This window comes from Myotis davidii, unplaced genomic scaffold (genome assembly GCF_000327345.1).
Source record: "Myotis davidii unplaced genomic scaffold, ASM32734v1 scaffold8720, whole genome shotgun sequence".
Lineage (NCBI taxonomy): Eukaryota > Metazoa > Chordata > Mammalia > Chiroptera > Vespertilionidae > Myotis > Myotis davidii.
In genome coordinates, this window is record NW_006291860.1 from 1,627 (window position 1) to 1,950 (window position 324).

Genomic DNA, 324 nt, shown 5'->3' on the forward strand with positions numbered 1-324 from the left:
AAGGGGCAGGTCCGAGTCCCAGGGCCCAGGTCTCCGCAGGGGCCAGAGTCGGGGGCAGCTCTGAGGTGGGGACTCCCCAGAACCCTGGGTTTCACTTCTTTGCCAATCTGTGTCTGTGTCTCCTTCCTGGATACGCGTGACGGAGAAGATCCTCACTCCCATTGGCTGAGAGGTTACCAGAGCAGCCAATCAGCGTCCCCGCGGTTCCAGGTTGTAACTCCTCCGCGGAAGCGCGGGGACTAGGATAGTCGGACCGGCGCCGAGGATGGGAGTCATGAGCCCCCCCACCCTCCTCCTCCTGCTGCTCTCAGGGGCGCTGGTCCT